The sequence below is a fragment of the Acanthisitta chloris genome, unplaced genomic scaffold, assembly GCF_000695815.1.
Source record: "Acanthisitta chloris isolate BGI_N310 unplaced genomic scaffold, ASM69581v1 scaffold7283, whole genome shotgun sequence".
Lineage (NCBI taxonomy): Eukaryota > Metazoa > Chordata > Aves > Passeriformes > Acanthisittidae > Acanthisitta > Acanthisitta chloris.
Window position 1 is genome coordinate 35,571 of NW_008665354.1, and position 22,465 is coordinate 58,035.

Below are 22,465 nucleotides of genomic sequence, written 5' to 3' on the forward strand. Positions count from 1 at the left end.
GCTGTTCTTATACTGCTAATGTGATTTTGGCTTTCCTGATAACCTAAAACTGACCTTGCTACTTTCACCTGCATTTTGGTTTTATTATTTATTTACTGGATATTCAGTGCGTTATGTAATATACATTAATATATCAAATGCAGAAATAAACATGAATTAAACTGTGTTTAAGCACCTGAGTATATTTGTTTCAAAACCAGTGCTAATAAACTAATTATGACTATATGTACTGGTAATGCTCTGTGGTCTGCTTTTTAATTCAGATATTTTCTTTGAGAACTTAATATACTTTGATTCTTAAAGTAAAGAAATTATGATTCCTGTTCATTTAAAATGTAACTCCCAGAAGGTAATTCACACTGTATAGAACTTTTCCAGTCTTCAGAAAACACAGGAAGATGCACTGAAAATTAGTGAGACTTGTGCTTTAAAATTGCCATGGATGACATGTTGTTCAGTAGGGAAAATTCTTTCTCACTCAACTGGTCTATCCCAGCTTTGAGTCTTTAAATCCTTGCCTGGTAAAACAGAGAAAGGAGAGGCTTATCACTGCCCCTTCTACTATGCTTGCTAAAGTGAACTCTTGCTTACTCTCACATGGAGAATGGCATATGTAGAGATTCAGAAAGTGTTTGGAATTTGTTTACCAGCAAGATTCATTGATACTTTTGAATCCTGTAGCATAAGTCCACACCAGTTTTAACTGATGACGTTGGCTGTTAAAACTGAAGTTGTGTTCTGGATTCTGGAGAGGCATTTTGCATTTAAGCATGACTGTACTAGTTCAGTAAGCACTTGGCTCCTTCATGCAAACAGCAAACTGGGGTCGTAGACATGCACACTGCTGTGTGACCGTGTCTGCAGATGTACTCCTGTGTGCTCCAGAGGACCAGTCCTGAAGTCTGCCTCTGGGTTACATTCTACCTGTGCTGTTGAGATCTGGTGTGTACCCTCAGTCTCACTCACCCAGGTGGAGAGAAATGTATGGCATAAGTATTGCAGCATACCAATGTCTCCAGTTTTCCCTTGACAACGAGGGTATGAGGAATGTGTGCTGCAAAGCATGCTGTGTCTCCCTGTGCAGTATCAAGAAAGCAAAACTGTAACTGTAGTCATCGAAATTGCATTGTGGCCTGTGAAGCCAACTCTATTCCTGCGAGCAAACTGTTCGGGTCCTCTGAGATAACTGCTGCTGCTTGCTGCGTCTGCAGCTCCCTCTGTCAGTGGAAAGAAGAATGCCCAGGTTCTCAGGATGAGGCCAAACTTGAAAAATGTAAATGTGTTTTAATTCTTAACGGCAGAAAAGTAATTGTAAATCCCTGACAGTCTGGACCATTAACACTAGATGGCAGTGAGGGATAGCATTTTTAAATAAGTAAATTGGCCCTAAATGCATCATTTTAAGTGAAGAGGAACAGCATTTTGCAGAAGCAAAGCAGTCAGTATTCATAGTTTTAAAGTCTGAGCTTTTCTGGGCATTTAACTTACAATACAATAAAAGGTTTCTTTTCCAGTTTTATTTGGAAAGATAGAAAGAAGGTATTTTATAAATTACTAATGTTACAACATTGAATTTGTTACTTACTGTCCTGTGGGAATCATCAAACTAAGATTATTTAATTGCCATGTGATAGGAATGTCTCATGGAGTAAGTACAAGAGGTGTAGAGCTTCAGAAACAATATAAATCACAGTTATGGTTGAAAAGAATTGTGTAAACATGTGAAGATACCGGGCCATTTCATCAGTCTCCAGCTGTCCTGTTAGAATCAGAATCATTAAGGTTTAAAAATACCTATAAGACCTTCAGGTCCAACCTTTAACCTAATGCTTCCAGGCCCACCACTAAACCATGTCCCCAAGCACCACATCTACATGTTTTTTGAACACTACCAGAGACAGTGATTTTACATCTCTGGGCAGCATGTTCCAATGCTTGGGAACCCTTTCAGTGAAGAAATTTCTCCTAATACCCAATCTAAACCTCCCTGGACTCTCAAAACTTGAGGCCATTTCCTCTTCTCTTGTTGCTTGTTACCTGGAAGAAGAGACCAATCCCCACCTGTCTAAACTTCCTCAGATATGTTACATGTTAGATACAACCAAATATATGTTAAATGAAAGTGTCATCATGTGAATTTTTAAATTCACACTTAGGAATTAATATGGGTAAAAAGTGTCTGTAAACTGTGATGGGTGTATATCTGTATCCAATCCTCACCCACTTGCCTTTAGTCTGTATAGAAATAACACCTGTTCATTTGGGGTATAGACAGTTCTGTAGGTATATGTGGTCACCATTTCTCTCTGACAGGACTGTATATCAAATATTTCTGATAGTGAGGGAAAATATTCTGATTCAGTTCCTGCTGTTCAGCAGCTCCTGCACTGTTTTTTCCTTGAAATGAATGGCAGTATAGGTCAGGCAATGGCAACATCTCCTCCCACCAAAACCAGATCATTCCCAAGAGTTTTTGTTGGGAAGGTTGATTTTTGTCTCACCTGTGTGACATACATGCAGGTCACAATTTGGGACAGGCAATGCCATTCTTGTGTGACTTGATAGTCTGAAGCAAGCTAGCAATCCTTTGCTGAAACCAGAGGTCCAAATGCCTGGCTTTCTAGCATCAGACTCTTGCTGATAAGGACAGACTAGCAAAATCCAAATTAAATTAAAATCAGCTAGAGCATCCTTAAGAGAAAACCTGAAGTGCCTGAATTTGAAGTGGACTAGAGTAAGACTATTCTAGGGCTGGAAAACCCAGTAGGTAGGAAATAACTTGCTTCAAGCTGTCTATTGTATGTATTGGTGTTCTTTGCTTCTGAACAAAGACAAAGTCACTCTGTAACTAAGCTTCCATCATTATTTAACTCACATTTTCTCACCAAAGAAACAGCCTTGCATTTTCCTTACTCTGTTGCATAGTACCATTTCCTTATTTGTAACACACTGAAGATGTGGCTTTGTAAAATGTTTGTAAACAAAATGTTATCCCATCAGGTTTCCTAACAGTACCTGCTAGGTGAAAAATTTGATTATGGGGGAGAAATCCCCCCTGAAATCATCCAGGAAGGATGTGTCGAGGGCTACACATATTGAGGAAGAAGAGAAATCTATATGAACAAAGTGATGATTCTCCTAACTGCTTAGGTTTTTATTTTATAAGATGAAACATCCATAAGCAGAGCATGTAGCAAGGGAAAGAAAAGATGAGCAAATATCCTTAATCTGTACTGGAGGACTCAAGAAAAGAAACCAGAGTCAGATTTTCCTTTAGGTTAGTGCTTTTTTTACCCTGCCCCATCAGTTTAAGGAATTGTTTAGACTGCAACATAGCACACACACATCAGTAGTAAGTTATCTTCCCATTGCCTGTCGGATAGCAGGGCTCTCACTATGGGCAGGAATTAGGCCTTTGTAATGAACAAAGTCTAGGAGTGCAGCACACCTTGCCCTGGAGTTACAGACAGCAGGAGAGTTTTTTGAGCTTTCCTTTTTAAATGACTGAAAAGATATAGAAAATGGCAGAGGGGTTGAGAAAATACCTGATAACAAGGGTAAGAGCACTGCTTAAAGGCAGCATTTTCTGAGCAGCAAAAAGATACTGGATGGTGCCATGGTGTAAATTTGTGCTGGCATATGAAGTGCAAGAGAGCTCCATGTGACCCTGGACATGGGTTGGTCTGTGCACAGATCACACAAGCATACCTGAACCTGTTAGGTAAAGATGTTGGCATCCTTATAGAAATGCACCAAAACAATGTCATGGTAATAACGAAAGCAGGTGCTTCAGACACTTAAACAAGTAGTTCAGTGTCATAGACATTATCTCTATCTATTTTTTACAGAGAGAGTAATCAGGCATTGGAATGGGCAGCCCAGGGAGGTGGTGGATTCACCATCCCTGGAGGTTTTCAAGATGAGACTGGATGTGGCACTTAGTGCCATGGTCTAGTAACCATGGTAGGGTTGGACTCGATGATCTTTGAGGTCTTTTCCAACCTGGTTGATTCTATGATTCTATCCCAGCTGAAACAAGGTCACTCAGGAGGGAGAAATCTCAGCAATGGTAAAACTTGGTTTAGAAGTCAATATGGGAAGTCATCCAAGTAATGAAAAGTGATATATTTAATGTTGTTTCATAACTGAGAATCACATCTTAGAAAGCAGAACAAATTTTAAACCTATGCATGTCAGAAATTTGTACTAGCCTTGTTAGTATTTATTATCCATAGAGGAGGCTGCAGTCTAAAAATTGATCAGCATCAGGAAACTGGGGATTGAGAAAAACAGAAGGTTCAAACAGGTCAGTAACTTGGAGAAAAAATGAAGGTGTAGAAACTGGGAGCAACATTGATGTTAGTGTGACCAGACTAAAAAGGACTTAAAGCCCCAAGGCACCACTGGCCCTGTCCAAGTACAATGGTGCTGCTCACAAGAATGTCAAATTCAGTTTCATTCAGCCACGTGGGATCAAGGACAGGGAGAGTTAAGATCATTCAAATTTTTAAAACCAGAAAGAATGCTTCTCAACTCAGTGATCCCTGGCGCTGGCAAGGCAGCATAGAAGTGATGCCGTCAGAGATAGCCATAATGTGCCTAAGAGTCCTTTCTCATCACCTGAGCTGACTCACTTCCTGCGGATTCAGATTTTAACATTTATTGGCATATCTTCCTTGTCTGTGTGATAATTACAGTTGCATTAAATGGCTGAAAGTAATCATGGTTAAAGGCAATGTTACTGGGTTGTGAGGAAAGGAGCAGGTGTATTTCACAGGATTTGGTCTACTTCATTTCAGTTTGAAGGCTGTGTCCACATCATGCATGCACGAAGACTTGGAGTGTGGTGGCTCCACCCTAATGAGGGGAAAAGATTCTCAAGGCAAAGAGCAGGTGTACTTTCCTAGGCTTAAACAGTTTGTGTAAAAGGTGTATCTGCTGGCACTTGCAGCTGTTTTCAGTGCTCACCAGGCCTCTGCAAAGCTACAACAAAAATGCTACACACAGCTGGGTAAACCCTTCAAGCACTCAAACTGAAAAAGAAAATGAAGCAGGCAACAATTGCCAACAACATTCCAACAAGTCATCGAAAATTAATTCAGAATTAGACAGAGTTGGATTCATGTGTTTGCCTTGGGTAGAGTATTTAATGAAGGCACCACCACCTTTATTTTGTTGCCTGAGAGCAACATAGCTGTAGGAAACCATTTAATTTACATATAAATTGTATTTTAGATATAAACTGAGAAGCAGAGAGTTGTTATAACCTAGAACCCCTATTTCCTTCAATGGGATCTTGCTTTCACATATCCATGCTGATGACAGGATGTAGCAGGTTGACCCTGGCTGGATGCCAGGTACCCACCAAAGTTGCTCTATCACTCCCCTGCACAAATAGACAGGAGAGTGAAAATAAATCAAAAGGTTCATGAGTTGAGATAAGGACAGGGAGAAATCACTCATCAAATACTGTCATGGGCAAAATAGACTCATCTTGGGGAAATAAAGTGATTTTATTACTAACAAGATCAGAGCAGGATAATGAGAAAATGAAACAGACTTTAAAAACATATTCCCCCACCGTTCCCTCCTTCCCAACTCTACCTCCTCTCCCCGCTGCAGTGCAGGGAGATGGGAAATGTGGCCGATTGCCAGTACATCACACGTCATTTCTGCCTCTGCTCTCAGGGAGAGGGGTCCTTCCCCTGCTCCAGTGTGGGGTCCCTCCCGTGGGAGACAGGTCTCCATGAACTTCTCCAACATGAGTCCTTCCCACAGGCGACAGTTCTCCATGAACTGCTGCGGCATGGGCTGCTCTTCACAGGGTGCAGTCCAGCCACTCAGGGACAGCTCCAGTGCGGGTGCCCCACTGGATCACAAGTCCTACCAGGAACTCTGCTCTGGTGTCAGTCTCCTCTCTCCATGGGTCTGCAGGTTCCTGTCAGGAACTTGCTCCAGCAAGGGCTTACCACAGGTTCACAGCCTCCTTCAGGCATTCACCTGCTCCAGCATGGGTCTCCTCCACAAGCTACAGGTGGATCTCTGCACTCTGTTACCCTCCATGGGCTGCAGGGAGGCAGCTACTGCACCATGGTCTTCACCACAGGCTGCAGGGGATCCTCAGCTCCAGTGCCTGCAGCACCTCCTTCTCCACTGACCTTGGTGTCTGCATAGTTATTTCTCTCACACATTCTCACTCCTCTCTCCTCTGGCCACAACAACTTGTGCACAATAACTTTTTTTCCTGTTGAAATACAGCATCTATATTGTTAGAGGTAAAATGTACAAACACAATTCCTTCTGTAAAAACAAATAACTAGAGGATAAATTCTGTGTTTGCATGCTCAAGACATCTGGCTGGGAGTGTGATGAAGAGGAACCAAGCAAGTATTTGTTTTAGTAAAAAACCAACACTGTTATCGTTCAGCACAGGCTCATTGCTTGCATTTACTAAGACAATGGGATGTGTATCATGTAGAGAAGAAGGTAAAATGTGAGAATATTGCTCTTTCAGCCCTCTGTTGGTCCTAAACCATTTTGGCTATCATCATGGTCAGTCTCTACCAAAAGCAGAGCAGTAATAAACTGCATCCATTGCTCTCCAGCACAAGAACTTGTAATACACTTGCTAATTTTTTGTATCAAATTTGACTTTTAGTGTAGAAAGAGAAACATACTGAGTTTTGCCTGTGGCCTTGACAGATGGCAGGAGTGTTTTGTGTACTGTAAGGTCTCACACTTAAAATGAAACAGTCCTCATTTTTACCCACATGTATACTTACTGCACATATTTTATTTACTATATGTATCATTTATTCAATATATGGTTGCATATATGTATAAAAATAGTTAGCAGATATTTAATACTTGTGAGAGCAGCAACCAGTACACAGGGTTGTGGGGTGACTCCCATTTCCAGGTAGAGGTAGTCCATGGGCAGAGGGGCATCTCTCCCCTGAGCTGTGTGGAACATGCTGGAGTCTGGCACTCAAGAGACCCATCTGGGAGAGGTGTCTCCTCTTGCTGGATTTTAGTTGTGTTGCTGTCAATATGCCACAAAACAAAAGGCAACAGCTTGAAGATCAGATGCCTTTAGTAAGACTGTAGGGTGCTTTGAACATGCTTGCCTCATCTATTTTTGAGGAGGCCTAGGATTAATGTTAAAAATCCATATCTGGTCTAAATTTGGTCTCCCTTAAGAAAGCTGGCTGGTAGTCCTGTAAAATGTGTACTGCTTTGTAAACAAGTTTCATACACAAAGGAAAGGTTAGGGAGTCAGCATCATTTCAGCCTTTAACTTCCACCCAAAAAACTTTGATAATGAGTAGACCTGGACTGATTTCATTTCATTACATTTTGTTCCCCTGCTAGTTCCTTTTTGAGCACGTGAAAAACACTCTGTTATTTCATGTTTCTTCATTAATACATGAAGCTAGCCAGAAGATTACTCTCTTCATTCCTTCATCTGACTCACGTAAGTGATACTTTGCTTTGAAAAGATCTCTAATATTTTGTAACATAAGCGAATAAGTACTGGGGATATAAAAATACATGCTACAATTATGTCAGATGAGACAGAGACCAATGCCCACAATCAGAAGGCTGCACCTTTAGGCTCCCACCCACCAAACAGGTGGGGTCTTGTAGAAGGACTGAGGGACAAAAGTCAGGCTGCTACAAGAAAGGAATAACAGTTGGAGAAGTGAAATAAAGTGTTTCCCACATAAAGTTGGTACAGGAAGCTAAGTCAGAAATATGCCATTCTAAACATGGTAAAAGGAGCTTAAAAAGTGAAGGCAACAGCCAGAATGCACCTCTGCTGCCTCCAAGACACAATATGAGCTGTGGCCTGAATCTGGGAGGTCCCCATGACCTGGTGGTTCCTGGTGTCTATCCTAACTGTTGCTTCACAGCAGCTGAGGTGCATCTATGATGTCTTTTCTGCCTGAAACCTATTGTATGATGGATGTCACCACAGGAAGAGGTCAGACACAGGTGGCACAGAGGATGCCACTCCCGAGTATCCCTTACTGGCCAGGGAACAGCTGAGGAATACCCTGAGGTCCACAATGTTTCTCCAGAAATCATGAGCAAATCAACATGCACTGTTAAAATAATGATTTTCTTAGCTATGTAATCTTATAGCCATGAACAAAGAGGCTAAGAAGGATCAGTGTGAAGTAGTAAGTGCCAGATGAGGAGGAGGAAGTGAAAATATGAAGCATATTTTACCTAATTGGGGGGCTGTAGGCAGTTATGGCCAAACTTAAAAGGAGAGGAGAAAACATGAAAGGTGCTATATAGAAGCTGGCTTAGAGGGCACTTGTGAACTCTGGTTTTGGGACAGCAAAGCAACTAGTGCTATAAAGCTTCTTAAGTTTGGCTGCTGAAAGAAAAGGCAAGGGGTGATGGGGAAATTAAAGATGGAGACAGGGGTCCACAACAAAGGCTGTGTGAGTCACCAGGGAGTTTTGTTTGTTTTCCAACAGAGATAAAAGCATCGTCCACTTAGCTGAATAAACACAACAATGAAGCAATTATTCCTGAGGAACTCATAAAACGTGTATTAATGACTCCAGAGTGAAAGAATGGAATCCTAGCTCCAGCATGCATATTTTCTGATGTAAAAGCCTGGTTTCTGGTGTATGATATCCTAGTTTACTAAATAACCCTTAACTAAAGACTGAATGCTTGATAAAGTGCTTACTGTTGAATTTTGAAACTAAGTAATCATGCATTTCTAGGCCTGTGGGTTTCTTTCCTCCTAGGCTTTAAGAATAGTTGAAATCTCTACCTAGAGAGTAATAAGATACGCTGAAGAAAATAAAAATAAACATCACAGAATCACAGAATTACTGGGGTTGGCTCAAATGCCTGGAGATCCTCTAGTCCAAAGCCCCTGCTAAAATAGGTTCACCTGGAGCAGAATGCACACAATCACATCCAAACAGCTTTCAAATATCTACAGAGAAGGTGACTCCACGACCTCTAGGCAGCCTGTTCCAGTGCTCTGTCACCCTCAAAGAAAGGAAGTTTTTCCTCATACTCAGACAGAATTTCCTATGTTTTAGTTTGGGTCTGTTGCCCCTTGTCAAGGCCCTGGGCACCACAGAAAGGAGACTGGCCCCATGCTTTTGTCCCATGCCTTTAGGATGAATACTTTCATGCATTGATAATATCCTCTCTCACTCTTCTCCAGGCTAAACAGATCCAGCTCCCTCAGCCTTTCTTTGTAAGAGAGATGCTCCAGCCACCTAACCATCTTTGTAACCCTCAGCTGGACCCTCTCCAGTGGTTCCTTGTCTTTCTTGTACTGAGGAGCCCAGAGCTGTACATGGTACTCCAGATGTGGCCTGAATGCCACACCACTGTGATGGGACTTGAGTCCTCACCCAGGGGACTCCGAGCCTTGTCATATCCCTTCCAGGTCTATCTGTTTACCTGCACCCCAAGAGAATGGGATATATAACTGCTCTGCTCTTTAACTCTAATGGAAGAAGTAGTCTTAGGGTAGTTTATTACAGACACTCCATTTTTCAGTCATTAGGGGTGTTTTTTGCAGTAAATCATCCCTACTTTCCTGCCACATTTACCCTTCAAATTGCCTAGGAGTTTAGAAAATACTTGAAGGTCCTACTGATCACAGATGACATTCCTAGTCCCTGCCAGGGTACACACACAGGTGGTTGCACCTTAGTTAAGATGCATTCCCAGCTTGACAAAAATTTAGAAATGCTTGAAAGGTTCATGCAATCCTTCCAGCAAGTTATGTCAGATTTCAGAGCACATGTGGGACATCTAAACATATCCAGAGGAGAACTGCCAGCAATGTTTTGCCCTGTGTAACACAGTCCCCCACCGAGCACATTCTAGTATGAAGGAGTAGCAAACCTGTACTTCCGTCAAAGCACAAGTAGAGTATATGGTCCCTTGATGCTCAAAATGCATCAGGTTTCTGTTTACTGCCAGGACCTCCATGCTAGCACAGCACTTGCTTCTTGGTTTCTATCAGCAAGATCATTTTCCACGGGAAGCAACATACAAGTTGTGGCAGCATTACTGTTACCATTATTGACATCCATCTTAACACCCTGCTATCCATAATTTAAGTTGTTCAGAATCCTTCTGGGGGTGAGATTTACTCAGTTTTTGTCAGGAGTGGCATGGCACAAGCAATTCCCAGGGTACCTGTGCTGGTGTGTCAGCATCGCTGTTCTCTCTGAGCACACAGCAGCAATGAGCTGGTCATCCAGCATGAGCAGAAGACACAGAGATGTGAAACACAACCAGTGCTGCATAGGGGAATCCCCTGACCTCCTATCTGTTTGCAGGGTGTACTTTACAAATGGCAGCCAAGAAAACCAAACAGCAGGTGCTACAGCACGGGTTATATATTCCAGGACAAAAAAAAACCCTCCCAAAGTTGTGTTGGCCTAGTTGACTGCCCCAATCAATTAGAATCTTCTAATCTACTGTAGAAACTGAACTTTTACCATTTCACTTTCACTGTTTCAGTGCCCTGTGCTCTTCCTGAAATACACCCTCAGGATGTTTATAAGAAAAATATGTGTTACTGTGATATTGCTATCAAAATAAGCTATTTTTCAAGATCACATGCTACACCAGAACCAGCAAAGCAAAGCAGTGACTGGCAAGACACATGTAGCAGGTGTCACAAGTACTGTAACATGTGTGGTCCTTCCCAAATTGAAGCCATATGATGTTTCCTGAAGTGGTGCCTGACTGGGCCAAGCCTAAGGTGTTCATACTCATCTCCCCCACTTACACCAGTTTCGTGTGGCAATCTCCAGGAGCAGTTAAACCAACTCAAATATTTCTGTGTTGCCATGGTTCACAACTGTGGCCATTTTTTGATTTCCTAGCAATGACAGAATTTTTGTTTACTATTTTTCTCCTTTTCCCATTAAAAAATGTTTGCTGTCTTTACATAAGGATTTCATCAAATAAAATAGAAGACACACCCCCCCACACACATAAAACAATACATCTGACCCTGAGATGCTCTTCTTCCCATCTCAATATTTGGTAGAAATGTAAATTGGATAGCTGCTAGACAAGACAGTAAGAATAGATTCTTACTTCCTAGTGGGAAAAAAAAATTTAAAAAATTAAATCTGAGTTTCACTTAATCAGGGTACATATATTGTGTGCTTGGTTAAAACAAGTGACAATTTACCAGCCTGAAAAGAAATTTTTAGATAGCCATCACAATTCTTACAGGTTTTTTCTTTAAAAGTGTGCTTTAAAAATACAGTTTTCCAGTTCTTTATCACCCAGGAAGCTGAGACAGCTTTGTAGACACTACTTCCTGGCATCTTCATGAGGCTACTGCTTTTAACTGCTTGATATAAGCAAGGAAACATCAGCTTATGCTCATTAGTTTATCTTCAAACATTTTTTTACAGAAAGAGTTTTTTTAATCATTTAACCATTAGGTTTAATTGATTTTCTTTTTCAGAAAGAAAATAAACATGAAAATAAACTATATTTGTTGAAATTAGGTATCAGAATTAAATGCAACACATTTTTAGTTATTAACCATTCATTGGGTGGGATTTATTTTGAATTGAGATTTTTAATTTGTTGCCTTGATCTGCACTGTGAAATATATTTTCAAAATCCTGAAAATTATCACAGCAAGGTATATTGTGCCCACCCAGCTCTAGCTGTAGATTGAGTGCTCCTGAGTCATCCATCAGCATAGGTGACAACATCTTGGACCTCTGAAGCTGAAAACCCAAACATCACCACTCAACTCCATGGGGCTGAGCTGTGCTTGCCTCTCTGGACAGCCGGGGGAAGGTGGAGTTCCTCAGTTTGTACTCTCCTGATCAAAAAAAATGTGTGAAGATCCAAAGATAGGGCTCCAGCCCAGCTCTCTGGAGTGCTGTCTTAAGCCTTTGCTCCTCCAGCCAATGTTTTAGCCTGATTGTATCAGGGAAACCAGATAGGGAAAACTCTTTTGTTCTTCCTGCCAGCTCTCAGTTAACCTCCAAACCCTTTGGATTAGCAATATGATGAGGATGTTTGCCTTGTACATTGTTTGCTGACTTCCAAGTTGTTCTGTAATGCTCCTTTCTGGGAAAGCAAGTGGTGAGGACTAGGGACTTCAGGGGAATTGCAGTTTGATGAATGTGGGAGGTTTTCATGTTTGGAAAGAAATGTTCCAATTTTCTTCTGATTACTTTTTTTTTGTATACGTGCCCAGAGATGTGGCTATGGTCCCACTTAGAGCTAATTAACAAATACATTTGATGCTTTGGCTGCTTTTAAGGCAAAGTTAACCTACTCGAGCATCCACTACAGTGGTGTAGTGCAGAGAGGTTTGCTAGTCACACTCCTTTTTGTAGCAAAGGCAACATGGCTTCATTATCAGCTTCAAGCCTTGTCCCTGACATTAAAGTGAGATTCAGAAGAGAGTGTCAGCATTAGCAAACCAGCTGCCAGGAGCCCACTAATGTCTTTGCCTTATGCCCCTTCCTTGCTTCCCTCTTGGGCTTCTTCAGCTGCCCTCTGAGTGACGCTCGCTCACCGCTGGACATCAGTCCTGCTCTCCCCTCTTCCCCTACCCTGCAGGCAACAATCCCGAGGTGTGACACCCTGCCCTCTCCTGCCTTCGTCAGAGAGCCCAGGGAGCTATTACAACACTGTTATAAATCATAGTTATGATTTAAGACATAGTTACTATGTAAGACTCATCTTACAGCACTGAGAAGGAATCTCCAATCTCACAAGTGCTGCATGTCTCTCACAGAGAGCACTGGGCTGATGAGCCTTTATGGTATCCTTATCTTGCATTTCCAACAGCAAAAACCAACCTGTGTTTTACTCATGCTGTTTATATATCTAATCAAAGTGGGTCAGGAAACGTGGAAGACAGCACCAGGGCTGCCTGAGAAACATAATATTTGTCAGAGAGCATTAACTCAGCCTCTTTCTTTCAGGGAATGATAGATGAAGTGTGCCTGAAACTCTGTTTAGATTATGTGAAGTAATGCACTGGTGGTTACATTCATCCTAAGCAAATCATTTTCACTCACTTGAGCTGCCTTACAGAATTTTCCAACAACACTTTAAGCAGCCTAAAACAAAATGAAGTCTTCACATGTCACTCAAGTGGGAGTTCCTCCTGGAGTCCACTTGCACACAGACAGGTTCAGAGGGCTCTACACCTAAAATAGAAGTGGGTCCCAGGCCAAAGCCTGCATCAGCATTGGGACCAAAGTTTGGGAGGTGTCAGGGCTGGTCTCCATGTCCACTGTGCAGTATTTAATCTGGTTTGACCGAGAGAGCCCAGCATTAAAGAAACCACAGCAGTCCTTTATGACACTAAGGTGACCTTCATGGAGGCTCTGAAAATGTTCTGCATCCCCACAGATATCCAGGCAAGGGCAACCACCTTCTCTCTGCTAGGAACTGCTCCTTCCCTGACTGGCATTGTCCCCAGGTAATGGTCAGTGTGGAGCCATCTCTTAGGCCCCTCAACTCAGGGACCATGAGGGCTGTGGCCCTGACCATCCTCCAGCTCCACTAGCTCTTGTGAAAGAGGAATAAGCCAACGTGATGAGCCTTTTCTTCGCCAGGTGAACGCAGCTCAGTCATAGCACAGGGAGCCTGTGCCAGGTCACAGGTCAGCAGAACAGGCTCTCGAGCCAGCCTTGAGACCCATTCTTGCTGCTCAATGACCATAAGTTAAAGGGTTGCTTCTCTTCTGAAGCCCAGGGAATCTTACTAGTAATCATTATGGCTTGCCCAATTTAATAATTACAGAGGAATATATTTCATCTGCACTCAGTGTCAGTTCAAAGATAAAGTGAATGTACTTGCTTAAGTTTAATATTTTTTAGGGAGGAGTGCTATAATTTTTGGGGGAGAAATGCAATTGGATGAAGCCAAATGATGTTTCTGCTAGCCAGCATATTTTTTAAAAGTTTTGCCTTGATCTGTTTTTAAAAGGAGCCTTTGTCAATATCAGCTCCTGCTTTCATACGTGCTGTGCCCCCTGCAATTAGGAGTTCTGGGGATTAACTAAAAAGTCTCATTTAAAACTTTTCAGAAAATACTTTGAAGAAGAGGGGGAAACCACTTAAGTCAGCTGCTTCTGTGCATGTCTTTTTGTGCTGTGAAATATGACTTCAAAGAAAACCCTTCTGTTTCCATTTCAAGGTCTTTTTGTAAGGCAAGGAAGATAGGCAACCAGTGCTGGAATGCTGCTGCTGGGAGATTTATTGTAAGTCTTGAAGGGCTCAGTAGACTGGGAAGGTAATTTTTGTATCCTACTGCACTCAAGACTGATTTAATTTTGTGTCAGTTCTGGAACTGCAACCAGAATATGAGCTGCGAGTTTATAAATTGCTCCTCTGAGTGCCTGACCTTGCAGGGGAGGGGAATCTAGAAGGGGTTAGAAGATAAAGAGATCTTGCACAGCCGATCATTTCACTGGGTTAGTGGACCTCTCATTTGTTCCTCATTTCACCCTCAAGCACTCAGTCTCTGACAGGCTGCCAATCTTTTTGCCAGTCTCCATGCTGCAAGGGTGCCACTATCCACCAGGGCACGTCTTGCATTTGGATTGGATTTTTTTGAACAGAGGATATAGCTACCGCAATAAATTATGCATATAATAATCATTATTAGGAAGACGTTTTTATTTCGTTACTATAATGTATATAAATCTTGAAGTGGAATTTCAAAGAATATATTTAAGGGCAGCAAATTTCATTCAAATAGCAGGAAGAATATTTTAATTGCTTGATTAGATTTGGGAATATTCTCTAAAGAAGAATGTCAGAAGTCTCATCATATGAGTCATTTAAAAACATATTAGACAAAGCTTTTGGGAATGCATTTTAAAAAGTAGTGGTATTTTGGCCAAAATTAAAGAGAAAATGACCTAATAGCACTGCAGGATTTTTCATTATTCAGCTCCAGCTCAAAAATCTATGATTCAAGTTCTGAAATGTGTATAATCTATGAAGTCCCATTAGAATCTAAATTACATTTCCAAAGAAAATTTTATTAGAATAAATTTTACTTCTTGACATTAAATCACTGCTGTTCATAAGATATGAGGTACAGGGTGACTGCCTTTAAAAATACCTGATATTAATATAAACACTACATTTTAGTTGCAACAAGTTTCAATTTTTCTACAATTGATCTTCTCTGAAACAGGCACAGAGTGACTTAAATAGCACCACACATATCGATCAGCATAGTCTTATTGTAGATACAATTACCATCACACAGCAGATCCTCCACGTGGTGGATGCATAGCACAAGACAGGGAGCATCAACTGGCAGCCCCTGAGGTGTGGCAGGATAATGGTCACATGCTGCTGAATCCTATCATGGTTTGCATTTGATATTTTTGCTAAAAGAAAGCTAAATTATACCACAGACGTTGCCTGAATATCAACTTACCATGTAAGCACTCATTGCAGCACCAGGAGTGCTGTGCAATCAGTAATGGAAAGCCAAGTGATCCATGAACTATGTCGGTGAGATAGAAAAACTGGAATCCTCCTGTTACATATCAAATCAACAAAGCCTTTACTATATTATATACAGTTCATTAATAAATGTCATGTGCGATTAGCAGTGGTGGAGTTGTTAGGGAAATAAATTTTGTGCCTTTATATTTGCTGCATTGTCCATTTCAGCAGCCACTTCTCAGTTCAATCTTTTGGAGGAGTTACCTCAAGCCCAGGTGAGAGGGAAAACATGTATTACCCCCTGATTCCCCCTTATCTTGCTCATTCACCACTGCAAGCCAGAGGCACGGAAGGACTGGCACAGAGATTTCCAGGGAGAAGTGTCTCAAGCATTGAGGTGTTTCACTGAAATGGAAAATACAATACATTCCATGTATTCTATATCTTTATGAGATCACCAGACACTCTGACTGTAGAAACATGCCAGTCTGTTGTCCTCTCCTTCCTCTTTCCATTCTCTATTTTGTTTGATTGTTATCATCTCTTATTGTTCCATCACCTTTGGGATTTTTGGATGCAGGGAGGAAAGGGTTATCCTTTGTAACTGATCTATTGCAGCACTATTTTAAGAGTCTGTTGCAGTCCAGAGCACTGTGAAATGTTCTCGGTGTGCAAATCCCATGTGACATAGCCTATCAGATATCACCTTGGAATCCTTTGAATTCCTTTATTCCCACCGGCAGTGGGGAGTCCATGTATCATGCAATATGCTGTAGAAAATCTCTGTAACAGTGGTTAGTTGATTTCCTCTGCAACTAGCAGTGGAAATCTCAAATGGAAATTACATATTTTTTCACCTCAAATGGGGCTGGGTACCATGCTTCTCACCTTCATGCTGTGATCATACCCTCTGCACTTGATTGTGGTGACATTTTCTGTTTCATATTCAGAAGACTATGGAAGACAGTAGAAATCAAAAGACCAGCATTTATTCCCCTTTAAATGGGAAGCTGATCTTTCAAGTGCTCATTAGGACTAATTGAACCTCTAATTGAAAAGTAAACGCACACAAGGGGAAAAGCAAACCCACACAAAACAAAAACCAAACCATTCTAATAGGTAGCCGTAAGGAAAGTTTTTGTATGTCCATGGCCATATTTGCTAGACATATTTATTCTACCTAAGAACTGCAAAGACAGAGGCCACTGGAAACTCTGTAGGAACTAGGTTAAAGGAGATGACACAAAGCCTGTGTTGAGTCATTGATGCCAACACATTGATGCTGGAGATACATTTCCTTCCTGACACATGCACAAAACAGAGCTGGTCACCTCTCCATGGAGGACTGAGACCCAGCCACATCTAGGATCCAGGCTTCTGTTTTCATGACAAGTATTTAATTCCAGGTGCTGGCTTTGCAGGTGTCTTCTCATTTTAGAGGGTTATGTTGTCACATTATAAACCAAGAAAATGTAATTACAAAAGGAATATCAGAAAATGAAACAAGACCATCACCTGATGGACATTTAGCATTTTCCCCCGTACTCCATCCCCTTTTGCACCATCCATAAGGGATCAGGAGATGGAAAGCAGCTCTGAAAGTCCATGTCTCTCCAGGCAGAGGCTACCTCCATTAGGGCCCTCTTAGAAGACAGTTTCAAGTCACCTTCAGAGGACATCACAGAGCCAGACTCTGAGCATACAGGATTCTGGTGGGAGGGAGCTACATCTCTAGGGGTTCAGGTGTTGATACTGCTCACTGAGAAACCCCAAAAACACTGCCATGTTCCTTTGCAAGAAACCTGAGGGGCAGAGAGGGAAAACATACTTCTCAAGATCAGCCTCCCACTCAAATGGGTTTATCAAGACATGAGAAAATCACCAGCTGGATTTTGAAGTTGTTGCATTGCAGCGGCTGCTTCAGGGACCTTTTTGTGGATGCTGGGTGTTGGGATACTTCCTTTTGGCCAGATTATTAATTGCATGCCCTAAATGAAGGTGTCAGGCATAACTTTAGCTTGGAAAAATGTTGTCTTTGCTAAGTGTGTGGAACCCTGAACCATTGCAGAAAAGCCTCTGCAGTCAGCAGCCAAATGAAATCTCCAGGTTATGTCTGCAGTGGCTGTCTGTGCACGACACTAATGTCTCCTTTTTGCCTGCCCATAGACAGGATTATTCCACAAAAGTGAGGCATTTTTCCACTGTCTATCTACACTGTCTGCAACAGGCACATTGTCAAAGTAGTAGCTGCTGCATACCCAACTCTGCAAATATGTGCCTCTATTGAAAAAGTCTGTTGCATCTGCAATATTAGCAGGACTATCCACATGAAAGCCAAGAGTACAAGAGCTTTGGACATGTCCATTGGAGCTAGCATCGTGTGACTATCAGCTTTGGTTTTGTTACTCTGGAAAAACTTACATACTTGAGGCCACAGCAGCTAAGGTGTTATTTCTACTGTTAATTCTACTGTTGTGTCTTAACACCTGAATTAACACTTCCATTAATATTTAGACCTGTCATGCTTTAGAGAGCATGCTGAGCTAAGATATTTTTGTATGTAGCAAGATTCAAAATCATGGTTCCATTCCATCATGAATGGAAGCTCAGCAAACAGAAGACTACTTGAGGCCACAGCAGCTAAGGTGTTATTTCTACTGTTAATTCTACTGTTGTGTCTTAACACCTGAATTAACACTTCCATTAATATTTAGACCTGTCATGCTTTAGAGAGCATGCTGAGCTAAGATATTTTTGTATGTAGCAAGATTCAAAATCATGGTTCCATTCCATCATGAATGGAAGCTCAGCAAACAGAAGACCTTCAGTAGAGTTTAAACTGAGATATAGTTTGATCCTAACTAAGCATCATCTCCCATCACAATTTTTTAGCTGAATGGAAGCTCAGCAAACAGAAGACCTTCAGTAGAGGTGGGTATCATTAGGCATGGGCTGGCACTGATTTTACTCACCTTGCATATGTGCTCTTTATTTTCAGATGTATTTGCAGGAGAAATATGCCTCTTAGGGTATTGTATGTTTATAATCAGTAGCTGCACTGAGAAGTGATGTATTCACTAGAAGCTCAGTGAGGCTTATGTGGAGAGAGATGTATTGAAATAAAAACACTTCTGTAGCCACAGATTGGAAGATCTTTGCCATTTTTATTCTTTACTTTTCCCAGTGTAATTCATGCATTGTGTCTCCTTCCTGAGCAATTTGCAATGTGGAATTGCACACAAAGAAATCTGTCTTAAATCATTTTATGGAAGAACCACCCAACTTGTCCTGTTGTTATTGCAGATCTCCCAATTCACCAGGTACTTAAAGTTTCCCTTCTGCCCCACAATCTAATTTTTCAGGTGTAACCCAGTATGTTTGACAATAAAAGTATGTTCTGGAAAAACAGAAAAGACCCATGCTATTAAGTCCTTGAAAAATCTTTCATTTGGCTCTGTGGTACTACTATTTCAGTTTTCACATATATATTTTTCTTCCCAAAATGAGCAAAAATGCTACATGATATTCTGTTCATTTTTCCCTCTTGGCAGTTACAAGGGACTTTCCCAAGTGGTTCTGATAAGTATTAAGTATTTTTGTTAAAATGAATTATGTCAACTACCTAAAGCACAAAAAAAGCAAACTTAAATAAATATTTTGGGTAAAGGAGGGGAAAAATTTTGAAAATCCTCTGTGTATTTTCCTGGGATCTGATTTTTTATGATTTGTCTGCAAACAAGCTGAAAAACTTTTAGTTGTTCCTAACTGGATCCCATTTTTCTCTACCACTCTTCCCCATTGTTTATTCAAAACTATAAGAGATCCTTGGATATTTTGCTAAACTGTTATTTAGTCAGAGGACGAAAAGTCTGAGGAATGCCATGGGATTATTATAACAGTATAATTAGCTTGCAGACAGCTCTCTTCTCAACAGCTTTCAAAAGCTCTTCTATCCATCTCACTTACCCAAGTAATTAATTAAACACAGCTGCAGACTAGAACAACTGTTGAAAAAAAAGTGTTTGCCATTTGCTTTTCCTGCTCACTTCTAGGCAGTAGAAGAGGAAGTCACGTAGGAGCAGTTACCACAGCTAAGGACCGTCTGCTTTGAAATCCTGCTAAGGAGGACAGAGGGGCAAAGGTGTCTGTGAAACACAGCTCTTGCTGTGCCCAATTCATGCCCAAAGCAGGAGAGAATCTTTTAAAATCGTTGCTAATCTCATGTGACTGTGTCCTGGAAATGACCCAAGGAGGAAAAGCCCTGAGGATCCTTGCCAAAACTCCTGTCATGTCTCTTTTACACAGTGTTAGAAATAAAGTACATAAGTGAGAAAAATGGAACAACTGAAGCAGTCTGAGTCTGGAAGGGAACTGGCAGAAAGCTGGAGCAGGTGACTTTAATATTTTCAAATGTTCCTGGAAGCCAATGGTGCTAAAAAACTGTAATACTGGAAATGGTGCTGTCTTCTCAACTGCTATATGTGGCAGGCTTGAAGGTGAGGGGGACTTACAAGAGATTCCTCTGGGATAACTAAAGGGAAAGCAAACTCCACTGAAAATTCACTCAAAGCATTCAAGGCTATCATAATCTGTGGAAGAAAGTGACTTTGGAAAGGTGTATTTTCTGTCCAAGAAGCCAGTTATCAGGCCAGATAACTGAACATGTCAGAGTTATACAATAAAGGTATCATTAAATGTGAATGGTTAAGCTGAGCTAACAGACAAGCTAAGCAATACTGGGCAGTCCTGTTATTCTTTCCTTTTAGTGGCCTTTACCAGCCAAACATAGCAAAGACCACAACAGTACCACCGACCATAGCCAGTGTTACCTGGGGCCTGGAGGATGAAGTAGCTTTGCAGGTAAAGACTCAAAGGGCAAATGATAGTGCACCTTTGTTGCCTTTTCACTTATCAGGTGCTTTCCCAGCAGAAAATGTAGAGAAGCACAAGAAGCAAGGGTTAGTCTTTTCCAAGGGTGTCTGAGGGTGCCTGTGTGCTGCCACAGCCTTCCCTTTTTCACAGCTACAAATAACCTGCTACAGCACAAAGTATTTTATGACCTGTTTGATTGCTTTTCCACAAAATGCCTACACTGTCAAGGAGTAAGGAAGACTTGTATCCAGGGTTTGGGGTTTTTTTGTCAGTGTGTTCAATGGCAAAGATTCTGGTTTAAAATGAAAAAGGGATTTGTCCTGGAAGGGGAAACGATTTATCCTCACAAGGCGCAGGTTATATAATGTGGGGAACATCATCATCTCTGTCCCATGCAGTTTTCCTCACCCTCTCCATGATGATGGAGGTCCTGCCTGCTTGCCCTGAATGAGCCAGGGACCATAATGAAGTTACCAGAGGCATGGCTGGAGCCTATAGCTCTTTCCAGACACTTCTGAAGATATTTTAAGGGCAATCTAAACACATATAGACTTGTCATGAGCTCCTGTGCAGACTTGAGGATGAAAGATACAATTTTGAAGGTCAATGTTTGAATGTAGATGTATAGACTGTAAATAAGTACTTGAGACGTTTCTGAATTTTTTTATTTGTGTTCATAGAATCATGGAATGGTTTGGGTTGGAAGGGATCTTTATGATTATCTAGCTCCAACCATCCTGCCACAGGCAGGAACATTTTCTATTAGACCAAATTGCTCAAAGCCCCATCCAGCCTGGCCTTGGACACTTCCAGGAATGGGACATCCACAACTTCTCTGTTTCATACATGAGGTGATATGCACTGAAGACTTGCTAGGGTTGGACTCGATCTTTGAGGTCTCTTCCAACTCGGATGATTCTATGATTCTATGATTCTTGTCTCCTCACTGACAAACAGGACTGTAAGAAAGCAGAGTGTTTTTAACTGGTGAACTAAAGATACTCTGAATGAGATGTCTGAAGGTAATGCTTGAAACAAAGTGTAGGACTCTGGCTGTCTGTGTACTGCATATTACTAATAGTACTGAGATGGATTGTCTTACAGAACAGGCTCAGAAAACAGAAACTTAACTAATCAAGAGAATAAAAAGGAAAAACAAAAGGTCAAACCCCAAGTTACAGCCCTTAGGACAATTCTTCAGAGGAGGAGGCATTCTTCAAATAATATCATATTGATAGGTAGCTGGTATTCAAATTATACTGTTCTGGATTTTGCTAGCTATCACATAGGCAGCAGGAAACCACCACCTTTCCTGTGGTCCTGAGGCAATGCAGTTAGTAGGAGCTCAAAGCTCTGCCCTTTTCAGCCCCTGAGCTCTGACAAAAAAGGGGTAGAGCAGTTTCCATACTCTTCAGAGCACATATCCTACAATTTTTTCAGGGCTTTCTTTAGTCACTGTTGATGGTTTATACTATTCCTCCTTGCTGTAAGTTAAAAAGCAGGCTATATCTGATCTTCAGTGATTTCCACTATTACAATGTCATTTATGGGCTCTATAGATTTAATGTGCACATTGACTTCCTTACAGGATGTGGTAACAGAGACCCAGCTATCTTCTTACACGGTTTCTCTTCAGGGTAATTAATAAAGCCATGCCCTAGAGGCTTAAGATAGTAACTCTGCTTTTCTTTGTCCAGCATCCCTCACGTTCGTCCTTCATTGGTATTTAACTGCATCATGTTTTAAATGAAGGAACCTATTCTTTTTCTTTCCTCAAAGCCTTTAAGTCTGATCAGTAGTCAGTTACCACAATTTATTTTCCAGCATCTCATACATGCTACTTAGTTCACAGCATCTCTGGCAGAGACTCTTATTGCACCTTCACAATACACCACCATCCCTCATGATTCTCACCATGTGGCATGGAAAATTACATTCCCACTGCTGGCTGAGCTGCCTTGGTCTCCTGTCACCAGGTTTTGTCCCGGGTCAAGCTGAGTGCAATGACAGACAATTGTCAGTAATCAATGCATAACTATGGCATGGATCTTTATGAGAAATTTCTCATGGGTCTGCTATGGAGGAAGATCAGAGTGAGTACACACTGCCTGTCATCTCTTCCTGCTTCAGTCTCTGCT